General features: G+C 42.3%; 2 long non-coding RNA genes across 2 annotated transcripts; both read right to left on the reverse strand.

The window, feature by feature from the left end:
- Window positions 1-1620: 1620 nt before the first annotated feature.
- On the reverse strand, window positions 1621-22514 carry LOC131275030 (uncharacterized). The gene is made up of 3 exons (XR_009182428.1): window positions 22425-22514; window positions 5896-5956; window positions 1621-2238 (listed from the first exon to the last, which is right to left on the reverse strand). It is a non-coding gene; the product is annotated as an uncharacterized lncRNA (long non-coding RNA).
- LOC139437153 (uncharacterized) lies at window positions 16642-22319 on the reverse strand. The gene is made up of 3 exons (XR_011646853.1): window positions 21868-22319; window positions 21419-21519; window positions 16642-21321 (listed from the first exon to the last, which is right to left on the reverse strand). It is a non-coding gene; the product is annotated as an uncharacterized lncRNA (long non-coding RNA).
- Window positions 22515-24911: the final 2397 nt, after the last annotated feature.

Consider the following 24911-nt stretch of genomic DNA (forward strand, 5'->3'; position numbering starts at 1 on the left):
CTGCTCGGGTTGATGAGGCTGCGCTACTATTTGGGCAGCCAGAAGCAGAATCTAAGCCACGGGATCTGGGGTTCAAGGGTAGGATTACAGCTCCTGAGGGTAGGAGGAGCACTAGTAACCAGGCTGTGATGTTTTATCAATGTTTCCCCTGACAAATTTGGGGACCGATATTGCCATCTTTTTAATGTAGCCAAGCAGTAAGGTCATACAAACAACCCAAAAAACCTGCCACCTACCATCACCATTAGTTCATGAAAGAAAAGCCATCTGGTCACCCAAAGTAAGACAGACACAATCTCAGATACAGGCAACCCTTGACACTGGAAGCAGAAATTAACATTATGAAATGCTTGTTTATGTTGTCTTTGTTTTTCTCAGTTTGCAGCAGATGAAAGGAAACTCATAGAGAGGGGCTGGTGGGCAGAATAGAGGTGCAGAAGCCTTCGTGCCTCCTCCTGGGGCCTGGGCCCTTTTGCAGAGCTTAGTGGCAAGGAACATGGCAGAGGCTCATGAGCAGGTTCCAGGTATCTGTCCTGGCCCTGAGCTTTCGTGCTGACCCAACCCATGCACACCCTTAGGCCTGGACAGTGGCCTTCTCCCTCCCGGCCCAGGTTGCTCCTACTCCATTCCAGGGCCACTTGGATCCTCTCCCACTTACAGCCCTCCTCTTGCTCTTTGGACCTGACATCTGAACTTGCTTTCCCCAGTCTGACCTGTGGCACTCTTTAAAGGGCTTTGGGGGAAGCGGATGTGGCTCAACTGATAGAGTGTCCACCTACCATATAGGCGGTCCAGGGTTCAGTACCCAGGGCCTCCTGACCTATGTGGTGAGCTGGCCCATGTGCAGTGCTGATGTGCACAAGGAGTGCCATGCCGCGCAGGGGTGTCCCCCGTGTAGGGGAGCCCTATATGCAAGGAGTGTGCCCTGTGAGGAGAGTCGCCCCACACGAAAAAACACAGTCCACCTAGGCATGCATGGTGCAGCACACTTGGAGAGCTGAGGCAGCAGGACGCAACAAAAAAAGGGACACATCCTGGTGCCTCCTGATGAGAATCAGAGACAGAAGAACACACAGCAAATGGAAAAGAGAGCAGACAACAGGACAGGGGATGGGGAGGGTGGGGGACAAATAAATAAATAAATCTTAAAATCTTAAAAAAAAAACTACCTCACTAATTCTTAAAATAAATACATAAATAAATAAAGGTCTTTGGCTGGACCCTGCCCCCAGCTCCTCCTGCTCCTGCCCACCTGTGAACGGATCCCTGGCCCCATGTCCCATCCCTGGGCCTCAGCCTTGGCACTTGGCCTGCCCTGCCCAGGACTTGCACAGAATGTCAGCACTTAGCTCAGCCCTGGCAGCCACTGCAATAGGGACCCAGGGCTTCCTCCACCCTCTTTCTGCTCTTCTCTTGTGGTTAGGAGAGAGAAGAGGACTGGGTCTGGCATTTGGTCACATCTGGAGAATATGGTAGGTACCAGGGCAAGGAGCTAATCCAGTAATTAACCCATATCTGTGTCAAAGTCTACGCCTTAAACTTCTCTGCAGGCTCTTTAAGGCAGGGACATGGCCTGATTAGTGTTTAATCTTTTATTTCCTACCCACCCCCAAACCCCCACAATCCACCAAACCAAACCAAACCAAACAAAAAAGGCCTAGTAGAGTTCATTGGCGTTATCTTTGTTGCTTTGAATTTGATTCCTTCATTGGACAACAAATTCATTGATCACTAGCCAAGAATGAGCTATTTGATAGGCACTCAGAGAGATGCTAGGACAAATGAGATCTGGACGCAGTCCTCCACGAACTACAGCTCAACAAGGAAGGAACAGAGTGCTTCAAGAAGTGTATGAAGGCTGTACTGGTTTCACCTCCAAGTGCTGGGGCCCTGTGGGTCAGCCCATCCCGCAGAGGATGTCTTCCCGCTGGGGGCTCCACCTGGCTGTGGGCAGCCTTGAACACAGCTCCGAGCTGAGGGAGAGTTGGCATGTCAGCCACTTGGTTCTGTTTTCAGAGAGGTTTTTGTTTTTTGTTTTTCCAATTCTCCATTTGTCTTGGTCTGCTGGTGTGTGTTCTCCCTGACCCTCCTCCCACACTCATCTCAGACAAGACAAAACCTTTCCTTAAAAACAAAAGTATCCACCTCCTGTTGCAAGATAAGGCTGCCCTTTGTGCATTCTTTTCTTTAATTTATTGATGCTTGTTTTCGTACTTCATTTGATTGGCCTTGTACTTGCTTTGTGGAAGTCCGAAGGTTGTTTAAGCAAAAGGGCACAAAAAGAAAGGAAAAAATAAAATAAAAAAAAATCAAAGAAACACTAAACTCTCCAAAAACAGAAAGAAGTTTTCACAGAACCAATGTAGTACCAGTAATGATGTTTCCTAGGATGGTCCAGAAACAAGCTGAGGGGAAACTTTCAGGCCAATGCAAGGGATCCGATTGCCATAACCTGCTAAACAACACTAGTGGTAGGTCAGACTTCTGATATGGGCCACTGGATATGTTCCCAAGGGGTTCTGAGCTGTCACCCTTAGCAGCCTGCCTTCCAGTAGGCTACCCTCAGATGGCTAGGCCCAGTCTCCCTGGATGAGGAACCACAAGCTTTTGGTGGTAAGAATCATCACTTCATGATGACTTCAAGCTGTATGGAGGAAAACGGATGTTACCTAGTGGTTAGGGTGTCTGTCTACCACATGGAAGGTCCCCAGTTCAAACCCCGGGCCTCCTTGACCCGTGTGGAGCTGGCCCATGCACAGTGCTGATGTGTGCAAGGAGTGCCCTGCCACGCAGGGGTGTCCCGGCGCTGGGAAGCCCCACACGCAAGGAGTGCGCCCCGTAAGAAGAGCCGCCCAGCGCGAAAGAAAGTGCAGCCTGCCCAAGAATGGCCCCGCACACATGGAGAGCTGACGCAACAAGATGACGCAACAAAAAGAAACACAGATTTCTGTGCCACTGATAAGGATAGAAGTGGTCACAGAAGAACACACAGTGAATGGACACAGACAGCAGACAACTCGGGGGGAGCGGGGAGGGGAGAGAAATAAATAAAAAATAAGTCTTAAAAAAAAAAAAAGCTATATGGAGGTGGGGCAGCCCAAAGCAAATTACTTCACTTATCTGGGTGTATGTTTTCTTGAGTCGGATAGTCTATCAAGTTCAGTGAGTCTATGTATGCTTGTTTAAATTATTTAATTAGAAATGTAATTCATGGCCATCGTTTTTTTTTAACGAAGTTGGTATGGGAATATATAAAGGACTCTTACCCCACTCACCTTCTCCTAGTTCCTCTCACCTCCAGAAATAACCACTGTTAGGTGAGCATCTCTTCCCAGAAATTGTCTGTGCCCACACAAACATATCACTAGGTACATTTAGAACCTGTCTTGTTTCCAAGGTCACTGCAGGCTGCCTACTTAATAGCTGTGGAACCCCCAGTTTTTACAAGACTCTGTCTTAATACGTTTCACCAAGACAGGTTCATATTGGGAAGAAAACAAAAAACCCATTCACTTTCCCGAGAAATTTCCAGATTTAAGGAAATGCATAGATCCAGCTTAGGCCCAAGAGCCATTTGTGCATATCTCTTCAAACTCATCATTCAGTGATGTCACACTGGGCACTTGAAGTTAGCCACAGTAGGAGATTTACACCATGGAAACTGGCAGATGCTGCAAGTCAGGGGTTTTCTTCTTCTTCTTTTCCAGAAAGCCAAATTTACCAGCACATCATTGGGCGTGGTAAAGAACATGCTTTAACAACTCAAGAGGGTCAGCCAAATAGTAGCTACGTGGTTGGATAGGCTCTGTGGAGTGAAGGGGACTGGATTTGTAGGCTGCACTTTCTTTCACGCTGGGCGGCTCTCCTTATGGGTGCACTCCTTGCACGTGGGGCTCCCCTACGCGGGGGAGACCCCTGCGTGGCAGGGCACTCCTTGCGCGCATCAGCACTGCGCGTGGGCCAGCTCCACACGGGTCAAGGAGGCCCGGGGTTTGAGCCGTGAACCTCCCATGTGGTAGACGGACGCCCTAACCACTGGGCCAAGTCCGTTTCCCTCCATGAGCCTTTAAAATGTGATGTTGCTGCTCCTCCATTAAGATGTAGAGAGCCCACTTTGCCTCCTTGAACCTGTGCTGGCTTCCGGGTTTTCTTTGACCAATAGCAATGAGGTGGGAATAGTGTGCAAATTCCTGAGCTTAGGTCTTAAGGGGTCTTACAGCTTCCACGACTGTCACCCTCTCATACCCTTGCGACCGCCATACTTGAAGTCCGGCCAGCCTCCTGGAGGGTGAAAGACCATTCGGACCACAGCTGTGCCCCAGCTGACAGCCAGCACCAAGTGCCAGAGAAGCTAATGGAGCCACCTTGGAACCATTCCAGGTCAGACCAACAGAATCGCCCAAATTGCCAACCCACCGCATTGTGAGGAACAACAGGTCATTTTAAGGTGCTGAGTTTTGCTGCGAGTTGTTGCACAGCAACAGATTACTGCGACATCCTCGAAATCTGCAGAATAGATGGTGGGGCCTGGAGAGCAGCCTGCTGCTCCTGCTCCTCCTCCAGCCGTTCCCTGGACAAATCCCCACTAGAGCTGATAAGTGGTCAAGATTTAAGGTGTCATTCCCCTCGGAAGCCTGTGTGCCTTCAAAGGAATAAAGTTCTTAACCGTGGGATTTCAAACCCTTATCAAGGATACACTGTGGCCAGGGACCCTCCTATCAGCTCTTTAGAAACCATATCTTGGCTCTTCTTGCAGCAGCTTCCAGCTCACCTGTTTAAGGTCTGCCTTTCCCAGGTGAGGAGGGGAAAGGACAGATCCAATTCAGAGAAGACCGAGCTGGTTGATAGTGCAGATGAAATTCTGAGGCAGTGTTGAGGCATATCTTTGCAGCCAAACAAAAGAAAATAATCCCAAGCTCCAAAATAGTACTGGAGGAAAAAGATAAACAAGGACTCCAAAGATCACAAAATGTTGGGTTATATATGGCAGTCACGTAAAGACGGTGAAAACTGAGGTAGATTTCACTAGAATTCCACCTCTTGTAGGTCTTTACATTGTTCTGGAAGTTTCTGTGTCTTTTTCTTTCACTAGACTGTAAGTCTCTTGAGAGCAGGGATTTATAACTCTTGGGTCCAGCTCTAGGGGCTTTGTGCAGAGCAGGCACTCAATGAATCCTTTCTGAATTGTACTATTATTGAAAGTACCACCACGAAAAATTGTTGTTTGCAGCACTTAGAATGAATTAGTGGGCTTGAAGCATGAAATAAAGCCCAAAGAGCAGGGTGGGAAACTTGGAGGCTAATAGGTCCCATGGTTTGAAATTTTGAATGGTTTGAATTGTTTTCAGAGGGGCCAAGGCTAAGCCCACAGAACTGCTGCAGGTCTGGCCCTGGGGGCACGTGTCTCCCTGAACCCCACCTTGGGCCAGACATTAGCGCCCCACCTGGGGCTGTGCAACTTCAAGGTGAGACTGCAAATCCTCAGAGCACAGTGGAGTGTGAGCATTCTGTTCTCATTTTTGTAAGAAATAATCGTTTGAGCTAAAGGAAGCTTTTGGAGACAAACATCATATAAAGAAGGAAGCCCTAAACGTAAATATATTTTAAAAATATAAAAAAAGGAAAGAAGTGAAGAGTCCCTTTACCCAGTCCCAATGCTACCCTTTCTTAAAATAACCACTTTTTCCTATGCACCAAAACATGGTTTTTTCCCACTTTTAATAAAGATGAGATTATTCTGTTTTTCTGTGGCTTGCTTTTCTTCCCAGAATATCATAGTCATATGGAAGCACGATTTAGAGTCGTGATTAAATCACAGGCTGTGGAACCAGACATTGGAATTCAAATCCCAGATCTGCCAGTTATCAGCTGTTTGATCTTAGATGAATGACTTACCTCACTGTGCCTCAGTTTCCTCATCTACAAAGTAGAATTATGGTATCTTCCTCATAGGTTTCTGTGAGGATTAAATAGATGTAAAGCATGAAGAACAATTCCTGATACATATTATCCCCCATCAGTACATATGGATCTATCTCATCAACAGTTAGAGAGTATAGCTGTAGCAACTTTTATTCAACCATCCCTCTAAGGGTAGACATTTAAGTCGCTTTCATTTTCTCTGCACTTCTACCCTGTCCTGAAATAAGCATCTTTAAAGATACATATTTCTGCACACATTTGGGCATTTTTGTTCTCACTACAAAGTGGCACCAGTTTTCACTCCCACCCTCATAATGAACCAGTTTGAATTTCTGTTAGAGGGCCCTTTACTTCATCTTTCACACTAGCAATTAGTGATTTTTATTAATTCTATAAAACCCATGGGAAGAATAAAGTGTCACATTTTCATTTGTGTTTCTCAGGTTATTAGTGAGATTGAGTGTTGTTTTATGTATTTATTAACAAGATGCATTTTTTTTTCAGTGAATTGATTCCATTGGATTTACAGACCTTTAGTTATTGATTTGTGGGAGTTCTTTATATATTATGGATATTAACCTTTTATATTTTGCTTAAGGTACAAACAATTTCTCTCAGGTAGTCATTTTTCTTTTTTTTTTTCTAGATTTATTTTATTTTTTTAATTTCTCTCCCCTTCCCTGCCCCCCCGCCCCAGTTGTCTCCTCTCATTGTCCATTCACTGTGTGCTCTTCTGTGTCCGCTTGTATTCTTGTCAGTGCCACTGGGAACCTGTGTCTCTTTTTGTTGCGTCATCTTGCTGCGTCAGCTCTTCATGTGTGCAGTGCCACTCCTGGGTAGGCTACACTTCTTTTGCGCTGGGCAGCTCTCCTTACGGGGCGCACTACTTGTGTGTGGGGACTCCCTACGCGGGGGACACCCCTGCGTGGCAGGGCACTCCTTGCACAAATCAGCACTGCGCATGGACTAGGTCACCACATCGGTCAGGAGGCCCTGGGTTAGAATCCTGGACCTCCCATGTGGTAGGTGGATGCTCTATCCTTTGAGCCAAATCCGCTTCCCTTTTCTTTTTTTAAAATTTCAATTACATAAATTTTTATTAAATATAACTAATTTCTAGTGACAGTGTATCAGTGCTAGTCTGGGAAAGAGGTTTGGGAAGAGACAGGAGAGAGGATTATAAAGGGAGTAGGGAACTTTTGAAGAATGGATATGTTCATTTTACTTTGGTAATAATTTCACAGATGTATAATTTTGTCAATATTTATCTAATTACACATTTTAAAAATAAGCTTATTAACCAATTATACCTCAATAATCATATATTTTTATTTAAAAAGGTAAGTTTTCCTAAGATCAGAAGTTTTAAAAAGAAACTTTTAGAGTTCTGACACTTATTTTGATTTGGAAAAGAGTTTCAATGTCTTAGAAAATCAAATATTCACGGAGAAACCAATGTTTGGCTAGAAAACCAAGACTTGTTTGTTTGTTTTTTCCTTGATGCCCAATATCTATTCTATTATGTATATTGAAATTCAAATGTTACACTGGTACCTAGCGTCTGTTAAATCTCCTGCTAAGTTATAACATGCTCAGACGTAATAAACACTCTGAGCAGTGTCTGTGTTTTAGGCATCCTTTCTTCCCCCCACCTGTTGCAGTGCCTAGCAAACTGCATCTAAAGAGCTGTTGAGTAGTTGAATAGATGAATTCAAGAAAAAGATTCCAACACGTTACTACTGTGATATATCAATCTACTCTTGGATGTCTATAAAAATTAATATTTGGAACAATAATAATAATAAAAATACAATGATTAGTACATGCTTACTTTGAGTCATGAGCAGATTTAAGCATCTCATGCTTAATCCCTCAAACAACTATATATATACTTTCATTTTATTGTCTTGGCAGAGGATGTTTGTGTTTTAATTACTTATACCAAAGATTTAAATTCTTATCTGCTTATCTGTTTATTAACAGATAAATCTGTTTATCTGTAGTCCATTTGTTAGCCTTTTCTTTATGGCTTTGAGATTTGAGGCCTTCCTTAGAAAACCCTTTTCCAACCCAAGATTAAAAACTAAGCTTGTATATTTATTTCTAATTGATTTCTAGGCTTTTAAAAATGTTTTTATCTTTTTGTATATGCAGGGTTATAACTTTTCCCTATAAATCTGATAGCCAGTTGTCCCAACATCATTTTTTTCCACAAATTATAAATGCCATTTTTATATTATAAACTAAATTCATATTTATACAAGATATATTTCAGGGCCCTTTATTCTGTTTCCTCATCTATTTGCCTAGTCTTACATCAATTCCACTTTTTAAATTATATCTTTGAGCATGCCGTGATATAATATTCTTCTTATTATTCTATTTCAAAATGTTCTTGCTTATTCTTGTATTTTTATTCTTCCAGATGTTTTTTATTGGAATTGATTTGGGAATTATTATCTTTTTCATTGAGGAATATATACAATTTCCCATATATTCAGTATTTTTATGTCCTTCAATAAGTCAAAAGAAGTCATATAAATTTTATGATAATTTTTTCCTAAATGCCTTATTTTTATTACAAATGTAAAATTATCCTTTGTAAAACTATATTTCCTAATTAATTATTGCTATGGCATAGGGAAAGTATTGATTTTTTGTATGTTTATTTTCTACATACAACTTATTAAGTTCTTTCATAAATTATAATCTTTTTGGGGGGTTTTTTTGTTTTGTTTTTTTTTTTTGAGGTACCAAGGGCTGGAGATTGAACCCAGAACCTCATAAAGGGGAAGCCAGTGCTCAACCACTGAACAACTTCGACTCCCCTGAGTTGGTTTTTCATTTATTTGCTTGTTGTTTATTTTTGTTTTTAGGAGGCACCAGGAACTGAACCTGGGTCCTCTCATGTGGGAGGTGGGCACTCAACTGCTTGAGCCACACCTGCTCCCCTATAATCATTTTTAAGCTGTTGATTGTGGGTTTTCTGGGTAAGTAATCATACTATCATAAATAGTGCCATTTTGTCTCTTCTCATGTTGGGATATACCTCTTACTTCATTTTTCTTGTTACAATGGCTAGGTATTCTAGAACATTGTTTAATAATAGCAATATCAGGCTGACTTTTCTCAATCTAGCTTTTTCTTTTTTAAATCAATTTTATCGATATATGTTCATTAAGTATACAATGCATCCAATGTATAAAATCAATGGTATTTAGCATAATCACATAGCTGTGCATTCATCATTTCAATCATTATTAGAGCATTTTCATTACTACTGTTAATAATTAAAAAAACAAAAAAAAAACCTCTACCCCTTAATAATAACCTCTCAATCTCTCTATCCTTCCCATTATACATAGTTGCTATTGTTTCTAATTTATTTGTTTTTATATTTTTGTAGAGATGGAGTCAAACAGTATGTAGTATCTTTTCCCTAGTTTCTTTCACTTAGCATATTTCTTTTTCTTTTTTTTTTTTTTACCCTTAGGAAGATAATTGATATATTACTATACACTACTGTCCATAGTTTGTTTTGGTTGTATTTTTGCCTGATATTAACATCTTGTAACATTAACATACATTTGTTCAGTTTCAAAGAAAAACAGACTTATGTGTGCAATATTGTCCAAAATCTTATTTCACATGAGGTTTTGTTATGCTATACAGTCCAATGTTGCATTTTTTAGCTTTCCTTCTAGTAATATACATGACCTTAGTCTTTCCCTTTCAACCACTATCATACCCATATATTAGCACAGCTTGTTACAAACACTATGCTTGCTTTCACCATTTCTATTCATTTCCAAAGATTTACAACTTTTTCACCAATTCTGCACGGATTAAACCTCAGCTTTCCATTCTCTAACCTCACTCTATTTTCTGGTGGTCTATATTCTAGTTATTAACTCCATGAATGTACACAATATTAGTTTATAATAGCACAGTCATACCATATTTGTCCTTTTGTGTCTGGCTTGCTTCACTCAACATAATGTCCTCCGGGTTCACCCACGTTGTTATGTGCTTCACGACTTCATTTCTTCTTACAGCTGCATAATATTGTGTGTATACACCAGTTTATTTATCCATTTAACAGTCAATGGACATCTGGATTGTTTCCATCTTTTGGCAACTGTGAATAATGCTGCTATGAACATTGGTGGGCAGATGTCTGTTCATGTCACTACACTCAGTTCTTCTGGGTATATACCCAGTAGTGATACTGCTAGATCACTGACAAATCTATATTCAACTTCCTTAGGAACTGCCAAACAGTCCTCCACAGTGGCTATACAATTCTACATTCCCACCAAGAGTGTTCCTATCTCTCCACATCTCCAAAACATAGTTTTCCATCTTTTTAATAGTGGTCATTCTAATAGGTTTGAAATGATACCTCATTGTAACTTTGATTTGCATTTCCTTAATTGCTAGTGATTTTGAACATTTTTTCATGTGGGTGTTTTTTTTTTTTTTTTGTCATTTGTACTTCTACTTTGGACAAATGTCTATTCAAGTCTTCTGCCCATTTTTTAATTGGATAGTTTGTCTTTTTATTGTTGAGTTGTAGAATCTCTTCATACATCATGGATATTAAACCCTTACCAGGTATGTGATTTCCAAATACTTTCTCCATTGAATCAGCTGCCATTTCACCCTTTTGATAAAGTCCTTTGAGGTACAAAAGTGTTTAATTTTGAGGAGGTCCCATTTACTTATTTTTCCTTTTGTTGTTCATGCTTTGAGTGGAAGGTCCAAGAAAACACTACCTACCACAAGATCTTTAAGATGTTTCCCTACATTTTCTTCTAATAGTTTTATGGTCCTGGCTTTTACGTTTAGGTCTTTGATCTATTTTGAGTTGATTCTTGTATAAGTGAGATAGGGGTCCTTTTTGAATCTTTTGGTTATGGATATTCACTTTTCCCAGCACCATTTGTTCAAGAGTTTGTTAAAAACTGGTTGACCACAGAAGTGAGTGTTTATTTCTGGACTCTCAATTCTATTTCACTGATCATTGCATCTATCTTTATGCCAATACCATGCTGGGTTTTTTTTTAAGATTTTCTTAAAATTTATTTTTCCCCACCCCCTAATTGTTTGCACTTACTGTGTCTGTTATCTTCCTTGTTTCTTTAGGAGGAACCGGGAACCAAACCTGGGACCTCAGATATGGGAGGGAGGAGCTTAATCGCTTGAGCCACCTCTATTCCCTGCATTGTTGTCTCTCTCATTGTGTTTTTCTTTTTTCTCTTGTTACATCTTGTTACCTCAGCTTGCTGTGCCTGCCCAATGTATCAGCTTGCTGTCTTGCTTGTCCTCTCTAGGAGGCACCGGGAACCTCCTTTCCCTGCTTTGTTGTGTCTCTTGTTGTTTTCCTTTTTGCGTCTCTTATTGAGTCAGCTTGCCATGCCTGCCTATCGCACCAGCTCACTGTCTTCTTTAGAGGCACCAGGAACTGAACCAGGGACCTCCCCTGTGGTAGGCAGGATCTTAATCACTTGAGCCATATTCGCTTCCCACCATGCTGTTTTGACCACTGTAGCTTTGTAGTATTTTTCAAGGCCAGGCAGTAAGTGTCTTCCCACATTGCTCTTCTTTTTCAGGACGTTTTTTACTATTTAGGTTCCCTTTCCCTTTCAAAAAATTTTGGTAATTGCCTTTTCTATTTCTGTAAAGTAGGCTCTTGGATCAAACCTGACTTTAATGAAAATGCTTCTAATGTTCCACCATTAAATATAACATTTACTGTGGGTTGCTGATAGGCACTCTGTTAGGGTAAGGATGTTTCCTTCTCTACCTAGCTTCAAAAAGTTTTGTTTGTTCATTTTAAACCATGAAAATGTATGGGATTTTTCAATTGCTTTTTTTTGTATCAGTTGAAATGATCAGTTTTTCTTCTTTAGGTCTATTGATGTGATAAATCACATTAACAGATATCCATAATGTTGAGCCATCCTTGCATTATTTTTAATATACCTGATTCAATTTGCTAATATTTCATTTAGGGTTTTTGCTTTTGTGTTCTTAGCTAATTTGGCCTTTGGTTCTCTCTTTGACCACTTTGGTATCAGGGTTATGATAGCTTCATAGAGTTAGTTTGTAAGATCCTTATCCTTCTCTAAGCTCTGAAAATTCAAATAACACAGGAATTTGGGGGCAGAGCTTACATAAAACCACATTCACCTGGTTTCTTTCCTGTGGGTGGTTCTTAAATTTTTCAGTTTTTTTTCCCATCATTATTGGTCTGTTTAGCTTTGTTACTATTTCTTAAATCAATTACAGTGATTTATATTTTCCCTGAGAATTGTAAATTCAGTCCAGATTTAATCCAATTATATATCATATTTCCTTAATTCTTTAATAACTTCTGTTCTATAATTATGTTGTTTTCTCATTTCTAACATTGTTCACTTAAGTTTTTTTCTGACTTACGTTTTGATCAGAATTGCCAGTATTTAATGTTTTATTGGTTAATCATCAGCTTTTGCTTTTACACATCTGATGTTTATTTTTTATTGCAATTCATTCATTGTTTTTTTTAAAAGATTTATTTATTTATTTCTCTCCCCTCCCCCCCCACCCAGCTGTCTGTTCTCTGTGTCTACTTGCTGCATTCTCTTTGTCTGCTTCTGCTGTCGTCAGCAGCACAGGAATCTGTGTTTCTTTTTGTTGCATCATCTTGCTGCGTCAGCTCTCCGTGTGTGTGGTGCCATTCCTGGGCAGGCTGCACGTTCTTTCGTGCTGGGCGATTTTCCTTATGGAGCGCACTCCTTGCGCCTGGGGCTCCCTTACGTGGGGGACACTCCTGTGTGGCAGGGCACTCCTTGCGTGCATCAGCACTGTGCATGGACCAGCTCCACACAGTTCAAGGAGGCCCGGGGTTTGAACCGCGGACCTCCCATGGGGTAGACAGATGCCCTAACCACTGGGCCAAGTCCGTCGCCCTCAACTGACCCAACTTAGTTTTTTCTTATTTTCTAATAATTTTTCATCTGATTATCACTTTATTTGCATTCCACATAATTTGATAGTCCATGTTGTCATTATTCTAAAATAACCTGTTGTTTTGGTTCTGATTTTCTATTTAACTACAAATTACATATAATTTCAATATTGATTTCCTCTTTGACTTAAGAATTATTTCAAAAAGCACTTTTAAATTTCAAGTACATAGTGTTTTGTTTTTTGTTTTTTTCTATATTTTTTATTTTGAATGTGGAAGTTAGTGCCTTAAGAGTTCTACTTTGGGGAATTTATGGAAATTTTCTTTGTAACCTAATACACTGGTAAATTTTAAACTCTTTCATGGATATTTGAAAATAAGTATATCCTGGAACAACCTATAAGAATGCAGAGATCTATTAAATAAAATTTATTACGTTATTCAAATTTTTACTTTTTAACTAGTTCATATACCAGTTTGGGGGCTCTGGTTTCCTTAATTATATTCTTCCCTTTGTTCTCTCTTCCTTTTTTTCCCCCCATCCACCTTCCCCCCGCCCTGCTGTTTTTTGCTGTCTATGCCCATTTGCTCTGTGATCTTTAGTATCTATTTCTCTTTTTGTCTTCTTGTTTTTCTCCTCTAGAATTCACTGGGATTCAATCCTGAGGACCTATGATGTGGAGAGAGGTTCCTGTCACTTGTGCCACCTCAGTTCTTGGTTTCTGTTGTCCTTCACCTTAACTCTCCCCTTCGTCTCTTTTTTCTTGTGTCATCATCCTGCTGCATGACTCACTTGCATGGGTACTGGCTCACTACACGGGCACTCAGCTCACTGCAAGGGCATGCTTTTTTTTAACAGGAGGCCCCAGGGATCAAAACCAGGTCCTCCCATATGGTAGGAGGAAGCCCAGTCACCTGAGCCACATCAGCTTCCCTGTTCTCCCTGTTCTTAATTCCTGGAATTCCTATTTTGGTTGATATTGTATCCCCTGGAGCTATCCTACATGTCATTTAATAATTTTTTCATGTTAACTATTTTGAGAATAGGAGAACAGTGATTTGGTTTTGGAATCCAAATGCCACTGAGCATGTGAAATCATCTAGTGATTCATTGGGTAAGTACTGCCCAAACAATAAAATTTAACAGATTAAAAAAACAGCATACATTGGGAAAAGCAAGCTGGAATACAAATGATCAAATAGCAGAATGCTGAATTTTATGAAACTTGAAAAGTCAGTTCAGGCAAATATGTATTAAGCATTGTGTGACTGGTGCGAGCACTGGGCAGTGGGAGCTTCTGCCCTGCTCTCATGGCAACATAGCTGTCTTGGAGAGACAGGACAGACACATGTGCAATATGGTTAAGTAGCAAAAAAGGCAGCCCATACTTCCATGCCAAAAGGAATAGTCCAGAAAGTGAGTGCTACAGCAGCTTAAGTATGTGGAGGTATGGGATGTAGACACAAGATTGCTTATGTAGAAACTTAACCCCAACTGGCTTCATCCAGATAGGACCTTATTATTAGCTCCTGGATCTTGAATTCCTCTCAGGCACCACTTCAGGTTGTCTTGGTCTCCCTTTCTCTCCTCTAGCCACCACTGCTGTGACCAGACCTGCACTGGCTGCCTAACTTTACCCAGGTGCAATGTGACAGTTTCTACCTCAAGCTGGTCACTTGCCTCCTGCCTCAGACTTCCCTGTTGACACTAAAGCGCAGGGTGCTACTTGGTGTCCAATGTGCAAAACCTGGAAACGTGGGAGAATGACTGTCCCATGATGTGAATCTTTGATGTGCAGGCGATGGGAACCAGTAGATAAATTCTTCCTCCTTTCTTTCCTAGTTGGGCTGTGCTGAGATGCAATTTATCTGGTTTCTTGGAAGACTGGCCCATGTGATCAAGCAATTGTACTCAGCAGCAACCTTGGACTGGTTCTCTTTCTCTGCTTTATTTCCTTTCTCCCTTACTCCAGCTACCTGGGATTTCACTCTCTGTTAGAGTGGTACCACAAAGCCCCTTGCCTCAAGGCTCTGCTGTTTCAGGAACACCCTGTAACTGGAAGTCCAGGAAGGTTGACGTAGGGGCTCCAGGGCTGTTTCCAGGACTTGGTTTTTCTCCATGTTTTGCCTGGGTTAGCTGCAATCTCAGATAAGCTCTCTTCTCGTGGTACTAAGATGGTCCCAGGAGCCTCAACAATAGATACTTCCAGGTTTATATTGAGGGAAGAGTCCTTATTCCCAGTAGCTCAAACAGAAGTCCCACAATTGAGAGTTATTGGCTCTGATTGTACTAATAGGTCAGAGGCCATCCCTGCGCCCATCACAGGATGGCAGGAGAATGCCATGTTCTTGTCTTCTGCCTGGGCATAGGCCCAAACCAAAGCTCATGGATGGAGAATGGGAGAGGGATGTGTCCTCAAACAAAAATCAGGCCTGTTGCTGGTGGGAATTCGAATGGATAATGCCTAGGCAGATACTCACCACAGACAGCAAAGATGGAAGGAGAACACAACCTGCCCGGAGATTTGCGTTCTCAGAGAACAAAAACTTTTGGCTTATACCCTGCCATAGAATTTTCTTTTCTTTTGCTCCCAGGTGGGGAGAAATATAAGAAACAGGCCCAGCCTGTTTCTTCCCTAAAAGACAGTATTTCAGCTTCAGAATAACCAAGCGAATGAAAAATATTTATATTCCGTTGAATCATAAAACTAAATCCAACAATTCAACACATATTGATGGCAATTCCTGGGTGCCAGGCACTGTATTCGGCTCTCGAAGTTCAGAACTAAATATGTCCCAAACAGAATTCCAAATAATATTTTTTTAACCGAAAAAAATCATTCAACTTCTTCCCATCTATTAAAGACAAAATTCCAAATTCTGGCTTCTGCCTACAGACCCAGCCTCCTCTGTACAGAAACTTCAGAACTCTATACCCCCACCACCCCCAGCACTTACCCTTCCTCAAATACTCTATGTTCTTTCACTGGATTATGCAACGACATAACAAAGCCACCAATCATTCAGTATTGATTGGCTGCAAGACACTGTACAGTGATGCACAAAGGTACAAAAATAGCAAGACATGGTTCCTGCCCCAAAGAAGTTGGGAATCCCACATAGGAAACAAGACAGAAATGCATGAAAACTTAGCTAACCTAAGAATTAAACAACAATCTAAAACATCAAGGCTTGAGATTCTGACATTTTGAAGGCAGAAATGACAGAACTGGGGACATTTGTAGATGAGAGAAGAGAATGTTAAAAATACTTGTTTATAGTTGAAAAACAATTTCACGTATTTCCTTACTTGAGCTGAATCAAATGGTACTTGAATTTCTGCCAGATACAAGAAGTGAAGTAAAAGGAAGAGAGGAGGAGGGAGAGGGGAGGGAGGGAGGGAGAGAGAAAAGGAGGAGAAGATGTTAACATCCATGTAGGGCTTTGAGTTCACAAAGCCTTCTCACAGGTCCCAAATCATCTGATTCTCATATGACTCGGAGGGTAATTATTGCTTCAGAGCAGCCATCTCCAGCTGTGTGGCAGAGTAGACTCAAACACAGATCTTATTTCAAGTTCTTAACTTTTCTGCTACACTCATCTGTAGCTGAAGAATTAGAAAATGGACACCATGCTGGGGACATCTTGTCAGAGCAAGAACATGCAATGTCTTCAAAGTGAAAAGGGAATATTTCAAGTAGTTACCACAGTGAAGTGTGGCAGAAAGGTCAAGGAGAAAGAAGCCTGAGTAAAGATCATTAGAACTATTTTGTTTTGCCTTTTTTTTTTTAATCAAAGCATACATTGATAAACTTTGAGCCAGGCAGAAATGTTAAAAAGTTAAACAGTAGATCAGAAATCAAGGTTCTAGGCATCAAAATCACATTTAAAACATTTGGGCAAGTTCTAGAGTGACGTTTATGACCAGAATCATGAACATTTCACGTATCTGACACACAATATGCAAGTTATTCATACAAATTAAAGGAAAATACACAAAAGATCTCTAATAGATATATGGAGAAAAAAGCATGGACAGAAAATTAATAAAAAGAGTAACTCAAGGAGCTGCTATGTGAAAAAAAATGTTCATGTAATCAAAGAAATGCAAATTAAAACAAAGAAATACCATTTTTAGCTACCAAATTAGCCAAGAGTAGAAAAAAATCTTAATAGGCAATGCTGACTAGGATTTAGTGAGACTGACATGATTATAAATTGGAAGGGCAAATTGTACATTCTTTCTGGAAAGTGGATTATAATTATGCATAAAGAGTCTTAAAAATGTCCCTTCTCTTTGACCTGGTAAGTTCATTTATAGGAATCTATTCCAAGGAAATAATTGGAGATGTAGTTAAAAGATCTTTATGTAAAGATGTTTGTTAAATGTGATTTTTAGTACATTAAAATTCTTAACAGTTAACATGTCCAGCAACTATTAAATAAATTATTCTAAATCCTTAGACTGGAAATAGTATGTAGTCATTAAGAATGATGACTATGACAAATGCTTAATGTCAGGGGGAAATAAGAATATAATGTTAAGTGAATTGAGGGATACAAAACTGCATGTGTGATATAAATTCATTCAGAAAGAAATGGAGCAGGATGCTTAATGATGGTTATCACTGCATGCTGAGATAAAGGTGATTGCTATTCTTTATTTCTATCAGAGTGTTTCAAATTTTCTACAGTGAGCATTTCCAGGTTTTAAAATGAGAAAGAAGCCCTGAGATTTTAGACTAGAGAAAACATTTTGATTTTCTAAAAATCAAGTTCAGGTTTCCTTAAAATATATTAAATTGGTATTGTTGGGAGGAACACTTTCAGCTGCAAGTCATAGAGCATCCAATTTAATGTGTTTAAAAAGTAGTGTTTTTTCCTCCCTGAAAAAGAGGTCCAGACCTAAGCAAATAATAGTATTAGAGCTTCTATCTCTGTGATTATCTTGCATTTTCTTCATGGTTTTAAGAAGGCTGCTGCAGCTCCTGCCATCATATCCATGTTTAAGGCAAGAAGAAGATGGAAGCATCTCAGTGGGGATGTTTAAAAAGGACCCCAAATTATTTGACATTCCTCCCTGGAGAGGTGGTCTTTGTCCCCTCCCCTTGAATCTGGGTAGGCTTGTGGCTACTTCGGCCAATACTGATGCTTTATGGTGCTTTATGACTCATGAGGTTGGGTCATAAAAGACCATGTAGTTTCCATCCAGCCCAGGTGCTCAACATTAAGCATCTCAGCTGGGAGCTAAGGAATGGAATTTTAAATTCTATTGAACATTAATTAAATTTTATTTATTAATAGCTCCACATGGCCAGTGATTCCTGAAATTGGACAGTGTGGATCTGGAGGCTTCTGCACACACATGTGGCTAGTGGCTATCATATTGGATGGCACAGATAGAGAATATCTCCATCACTGGAGAAAGTTCTGCTTGACAGGTATGCTCCAGATGATTCCAGCCCCACTGTTTGAGTTTTCCCAGCTGAGGGAAGCTGTCCATTCCTCTGTGCCCTGTCTAAATCCCAAACCTACAGGATCCAAGAGCATACAAAACTGGTTGTTTTGGATAGTTCATTTTGTAGCAATAGTAACTGGAACAAGCCCCATTGATAAGGAAAGCAAAAGCTTTTGCAGAAACCACCCCAGCTGACTTCTGTTTATGTCTCACTGGCAGAATAGTGTCACAGTGCCACCCCTACTGTATATTTATATATACACATACATAATACTGTATTTTTGTAAGCAGAACTGCATAATAACAGATTCAAAACCCATGCTTTAAATTTATAATCACAATAGCACACTTCCATTTTCCTTAACATAATGTGCCATGGATGAAATAACCTGTTTGTATATTTAAAGTACTCAAATATACATGGGCTCACAGAGAACTTTAAATGTTATTTGTGCTTAGAATGTTGTAAACACTGCATCACTCCTAGAATCTACACTACAGTCTTTGGCTGAGATAAAAATCCTCACCCTTGGCTAATGGAAGGAAATTTCAAGATTTGGTTTGGACCTTTGTTCATCAAGATAATAGGCAGTGGACAAGTTATAAGGAGACATTCTCCTATCGGACCAAGTTGCTCCAGAGAAATTGCCTGTTCCAAAGATAAATGGGTTTCTTCAATATTATCTAGTTATCTTTTAATTATGAATATCCATGTGCCAGTCTGTTCTAGAGAAAATATGGCCCTCCTCTCCTAACCTATATGAGAAATCACAGGAAACCACACTGAGGGTTCCTCAGCTATAGTGCAGTAACTTCTTTCCAGAAATGTTTAGGGGAAAACTTGTTTACTTGGTTTTTCATAACTCAATGATTAGCTTATCATTGCTTTTTATTAATAATTTTTAAAATGTGCATGCCACGGTTTGTGTTGCATGACTGTATAAAAAGAAATGAATGACAATAATTGACAAAAAGGACATTTTGTATGTTGCCTTATTTTCAGATAAAGGGCCAACTCCCTAGAATTGAAATGAGCCTTGGTGTGTACATCAGATGTGATGGCAATCCCCTGTGGTATCATCTCAGTGTGCAAGGAATGAGCAGAATGAGAATTATAAAGTTTAGGACATATCTCTCTCAGAAATTAATGTGGAGTATGTGTGAGTGTATATAGTGTGTGTGTGAATGAGGCAATAATTCAGGGCACTTTCAAGAACTTATTTTACAATGATCCTGAAATTTATTCATCTATTAAACATTAAATACCTTTATTGTAAGGTACCCCTCTAAGAACAGTGTGAAATGCAAAGATGTTAAAAACAGGGCTGCGGTTTCCAGTAACAATCATTTGTCCATGAGATGACCGTGTTCTGATGGTGATACCACCTGTAGCCTAGTAACAGATTTTTTTCTCCATAACTCTAAAAAATCATTTAGTAATCCACTCCTCTATATAATCCCAAAGTAAATGTTAAGAAGTAATAAGCCATATGAAGGGGGTTCTTTCAAGGACAGAACTTGGATAAAGAAATTTTTATACCTAGTGACTGGCAATATTCCAAAGATATGAATCTGGTTTCCCTTCTCTTTGCAATCTTTATCTGATGAAGAGCCACATTATTTACTTTAGGGGCATCAAGTTTTAAAAGTGGAATTTTTTGTTGAAGGGAATGTTAGAGATTATTTAATCTATTTTTATAGGTAAGGAAATAAAAAATTGATAGAAGCAAGTCTTCTAATCCCAGGCTTCAGTGTTTTTTCCAGCCTTCCACACTGGCTCAGTGCATGCATGTGCTTAATTTACGTTTGGTCTAAAACCTACTCGTACTCTGAACTGAGCAGCTGAATAGAAATAACTCATTAATTCTAGACAACTAAAATTCTGATTTTAAAATTCTATCTACTGTTACTGATATCTTATCAGTACCTATTAGATGATGGCTCTCATATCTTAAACATGGGATTAGGGATTGGGGTCATTAAAAAAGATAATCTGTTCCTTCCCTTTAGAGAATTCTTGAAAAATATAAACACAAGATTATTTAATCTATCTTTAGTTAGAAATTTAAGCTCAGCCACCCCTAATATGCTCCCTAATTACAGTGATATATTTTCCAAATCACAAATCAAGACATATGGCCCAACAACTGTCTTACAATTCTGGATATATGGTACAGTATTATTACTTGCTTAATGGTAAAAGAGAAATTATGATTCTGGAACACATGAAAAATCAAGAGTGTTTCTTTTCGTAAGTCATTCCCAAAATAACCTAGTTTCTTGCAATTTCTGTGCTCAACCAATTACAAAATTAAAAATAATTTACTTTTACAAATGGAATTAATGTTCATTACAGAAAACTAGAAAACGCAGATGAGCAAAAAGAAAACATTGAACACATCATTTATATCACAGAACTTTGATGCTTAAGGAGCATTTTCATTTAAAATGTTTTCCATACTTTCATAATTAAATTACACTCTTCCTTGTTTGCACCTAAAGACCCAAAATTGAAAATCAGGATTTAAAGAATGTAAAGTCATTGAGTAACACTAACATGTTCTTAAAAGGCGCTGCCTCAGTTTCAGGAATCTTTACAACATGAAATCAGCCTCCTGACCCCTCCCCCACCAATTCCACACACCCACCTCCCCTTTCCTTCACACACACACACAGAGGCACTTCAGAAATAACCCTTTCTCAACGCAGTTCCTTCAACAAGAAGCGGGTGGGGGGAAGGCAGGAAGGCATGAGAATCAGGATGGAGGAGCAAGCTACATCCAAATTACGCGTGAATAAAGTGAAAAGCTGTAGGCCTAACACGTGGAGCGAGTTTGTGCCTGAGGAGCGCAGCTCGTCTACATAGGTCCGTTTCGCCGACACCCCACTCATTGAGTTGTTAATTTCCTCATAGCAGGCAGAAAGGGCAGGCCCCTTAGTTTCCAAGGGAAGGCGGCACCCCAACTGGTGTTTTTCCAGGAAGCGCTCCCTGGAGTGCAGGGGAGAGGGGAAAGGGGAAGGCCAGGCGCTGGGCGTTTCATTCATTGCTTCTTTCTCCCCCTCCCACTCCACCCCCCAAGACTTGCCTCTTTTCTCAGTCGGACTTTGACGTCTGTCTCCTGGAAACCAGACAGCCAATCGCCTGGTTGCTAAGGGGGAAGCGCAGCCAATCAGGCGTCGTTGCTACCTGTGAGTAATATTTTTAGCAGAGGGGGACGCTCCAACTCCACGCCCAGGGTAACTGAGTGTGTTTCTCCGCTGCAGGTTGTGAAATGCCCACCCTCCAGATTACCTGTCTCCCTTCAATTCCCCTCTCTCCCCACACCCAATTTAGCGCACGTATTTCAACCGAAAATTATCCTAAACGCCCTTCACTGGAAGACGGTTTATTGTGTGTACGTGTGTTAAAAAGTAGGCACTTGAAATACACGCATGCACATGTAGACTTCGATACATACGCAGTTTGGAACCGTATCACCACATCCTGGGCACGGAGGCCTGGGGTGGGACACCGGGAATAAAATGTGATTCTTACACTCTCAAGTCACATCTCCGAGGCGCGGCCGCGTCGCACGGGGAAGTCTGCTGCGGGATGGGGAAGCAGTTAAACTGCCACCTGGGCGGGAGGCGTGGCGAGGATGGTCTCCCTTCCCCACCCCCAGCCTGGCACGGCAGCTTTGGGTTCTGCAGTTGCCGCTCTCTGGGGGGCAGTTAGCCTAGGCCCCTGAGGTGACCAGTTATCAATTAATCGGATGCACGAGTCCTTGTGGCAGTTCGCCCTTCCTCTACCCTTCCCTGGGGTGGAGTGGAGGCCGACTTGGTAGCTCGCCCACGAGTGGGATTTTCCTCGGCCACAGCCCCACTCCGGTAGGGCAGTTTTTGTAAACTCCCCTTCCTCGCGGGGCCTTCAGTTCTCCTCCCTATTCTCCCCCGCCGCTTCGCCACCTGCTTCGCTCCCCTCCCCCCTTCTCCCCGGCGCTCTCCGCCGCGACCAAGGGTCAGCCGCCCCACCTCACCACTCTTCTCACCCTCACTGGCACGTCTCTGCCCCAATCCCTTTCCAAATTTTCTCTTAATCCCGCCCATAGTCACCCTAAATCATCAGCTCATTGGCCATCCTGGAGGCCGGCCCCTCCGCCGTCCGTCAGGTCGTGGGCAGGCGGGTCCTGTCCAATGGCATCGGGGGGCAGGGCAGGGGCGGAGCCAGCGGCGGGAGCCGAGGGGCAGGGTGCGGAGGGAGGGGAATGCTTACGCCACCTGGAGCTGTGTGACGCGAAGCGGGCGCGCGCGGGCGCGCGCGCGCCCCCACGGGATGGAATTGGGGGGGGGCGGGGCTGGGGAGACTATAAAATGAGAGGCGGGGCGCGCGCCGCGGCAGAAGGAGCGGAGCTCTGGCCCGGCGAGCAGTGGGTGCGGTACGGGGACGCTGGGCCGGGCACCGGGCTGTGTGGAGAAGTGAGTGCGCTGTCCTGACCCCCGTCCACGCCATCCTAAGTTAGAAGGCGGCGAGCTCCTGAGGTCCGCGCCGGCCCACGGCCCGGGGTCGTTGTCTTGCACTCAGTGTGCTCGCCGCTCCGGACCCTCCCCGTGTCCCCGCCCTGTGGTCCTCTCTCCCCCGCCCAGCGGCCGGGTCTGTGGTGGAAGCAACCCCGAAGCAGCCCGTAAGTATCGAGGGCGGGCCGTGGGAGGGGGTCAACGAGGTCCTGGAGCCCCGGGCTGAGGCACCTGGAGAAGAAGCTGCAGCGTCGTCGAGCCCCGGGCCCTTCGGGCTCGGGGACGGCGGCGTCGCGGCCGGGGGCGCGGAGGGGCGACCGCTGGGGACCGCGGGGAGGGGCTCCTGAGACCCGGCTCCGGGCGGTCCCGAGGGCACCGGCAAGTCGGGCTGGGGCGGGTGACCTGGGAAGGGCGGCCCGGGCGAGCTGACGGGAATCGGGGGTTGGGGCGCTCGGGAGGAGCGGCGGGCTCGAGGGGAGCGCTGGGGTCCGCAGGGCCGGTGGGTGCCGCCGCCGAAGATGGTGCCGGGGGAACCGGCGCTCCCCCGGGGTCTGGCCGAGTCCCAGGAGCCGCGGGGCGAGGAGCCGGCGGGTCAGGTTACGGCGGGGGGAGGGGTGGGGAGCGGCGCGCTGACCCCGCTGCGGCCGGCGGCGCGACCTGCCCGGCGCCCCGACCTGCCGGGCCGGCCCCTCGCTCCTGCGGCCCGCCCCAAGAGGTCGCTTTTCCATTTTCCGTGGTCTTCCTCTTCCTCGGATGAGACCCGTACTCTCCTCCTCCGCCGCCTCCCCTCGCTGCTGCTGCTGCTGTAGCGCTTGGGCTCCGAGGGCTGTGAGCAGAAATCTAATGAGACCCAACTAGCTGTTTATGTAATTCTTCACACTCCTGTCTTAAGGCAAGGCTTCACAACTAACTGCCTCCCACCGAGCCTGAATTTCGGTCTGCTGCACCTTCAAGCGATTTGGCTTCATCAGCTGCCTTTGCCAGCGCTGGGGCTTTGGCTTAGAAAGTGTAGTTGGCAGCCAGGGGTTCTTTTCCCTTTGTCACCACGAATATGGAAAATAGAACGGATGGGTTATACCAGCTTGATATTTAAATGGCCTTTTTAATCACCCTCATGTACAAATAGATCCCTTTTTGCAAATATCTTCTGTTTGCCCTTGATTTTTTTTTTTTTTTTTGTCTCCACCCAGTGCTGATCCAGCAAACGTTTAAAGGTCGACCTTATCACACTAACTGGGCCGGCTGCTCTCTTACCCGGAGCGAGGCAGTCAGGCAGCAGGAGGTTTTAAAAAATCAGGATAAAACTCAGAACCCCTGCCCTTTAAACAGAATAATCTTAGAGTTTTGAAATTAATTTTTGCTTTTGTTATACTTGCTGCTGAAGAGGTGTTTTTAGACTTCAGAAAAATACACATTGAATAGAAAAAGCCCAGAGAAGCTCCATCATTACATTATGTGGCCTTAGTGATTTCAAAATTATCGTTAGCTAGAATGACATTTTGTGTTTAATATTTTAAATTTTAACATGTACTTTGGAAATTAATTTTCTTAACTTCTCAAATTTCTAAATATTTAACAATAAAGAATATTTAAACTGATACATAGGAGGTTTTCTAAATTGTTAACATGAAATCCAAAATTTATGACCAACTTGAAAACTGGTGTGTGTGTGTGCGCGCGCGCGCACGTGTGTGTTTGCTTGCTCGGTAGTTCCCAGGAGATATTCTTGTGAGAACTGAGGGAAGAAAAAGGAACACTCTACATATTCTGGAGATGTTTTTCTTAGAACTCTATTCAGAAAGAGAAAGTAAGTAAACAGGCTTAAAAAAATAGTATCGTAACTAAATGCTAGGTTTTCCCATGAGATTTTGAACTTTAATAAACAATTTTTCTATTCTATGTACCTTTATTTTGTATTGATTATATTTTTCAGACTTTCTAACCTATTGGATATTTTCAAAAGTGAAATTATTTTGAGGGTCTTGAGGCTGTGTACATTTATCTTACTTGGACATTTGCTTTTGTTTTGTTTTTTTTCTTAAAGGAACAAGACCACTCAAGGTGAAGGCCAATAATCTAGTACCA

Source organism: Dasypus novemcinctus, chromosome 21 (assembly GCF_030445035.2).
Source record: "Dasypus novemcinctus isolate mDasNov1 chromosome 21, mDasNov1.1.hap2, whole genome shotgun sequence".
NCBI lineage: Eukaryota > Metazoa > Chordata > Mammalia > Cingulata > Dasypodidae > Dasypus > Dasypus novemcinctus.